Here is a 280-nt window from a genome sequence, read left to right on the forward strand (position 1 = left end):
TTGTTCACGCTGCTGCTGCTCTTGCTGCTGCTGCTGCTGCTGCTGCTGCTGTTCTTCTGGGTTTGTTTTTTTGAGGCTGAGAGGCAACATGATGAAAATTCTGCTTCCTCTTTCCTGTTCGTATCGTTCGACTGCTGCCTCTATCTTCTTGCGTATCTCTTGCTGCTGCTGCTCTTGCTCTTGCTGCTGCTGCTGCTGCTGCTGCTGCTGCTGCTGCTGCTGCTGCTGCTGCTGCTGCTGCTGCTGCTGCTGGTGGGCCGCCTGATGTTGTCGAGGACAG

The sequence above is a fragment of the Eimeria mitis genome, genomic scaffold (genome assembly GCF_000499745.2).
Source record: "Eimeria mitis Houghton genomic scaffold, Emh_scaff2282, whole genome shotgun sequence".
Taxonomy (NCBI): domain Eukaryota; phylum Apicomplexa; class Conoidasida; order Eucoccidiorida; family Eimeriidae; genus Eimeria; species Eimeria mitis.